Source organism: Cyprinus carpio, unplaced genomic scaffold, assembly GCF_018340385.1.
Source record: "Cyprinus carpio isolate SPL01 unplaced genomic scaffold, ASM1834038v1 S000006531, whole genome shotgun sequence".
NCBI classification, from domain to species: Eukaryota; Metazoa; Chordata; class Actinopteri; order Cypriniformes; family Cyprinidae; genus Cyprinus; species Cyprinus carpio.
In genome coordinates this window covers 459,765-460,048 of record NW_024879196.1, presented here as the reverse complement: position 1 = coordinate 460,048, position 284 = coordinate 459,765, and positions in this window count along the sequence as shown.

Here is a 284-nt window from a genome sequence, read left to right as displayed (position 1 = left end):
TTCATTGTTAAGACAATTGTGAATCACACTGTGGCCCCATGGCAATTCTATGCTCCTGTACATGGCTTAACTGCAGCTATATGGAAAATAGTAGAGTGTACCACTCAGGAGACAAACAAACTCAATATAGACACACATGAAACTCGAAATTGCTATACAATTCCAGTATTACAGTGNTGTACCTAACATGTATGTAAAATATTACCTGAGAGAGAAAGAGAGAGGGGAAGATGGAGAGAGAGAGAAAAAAGAGGGAGAGAGGGCAGAGCCCTGAGAAGAGAGCT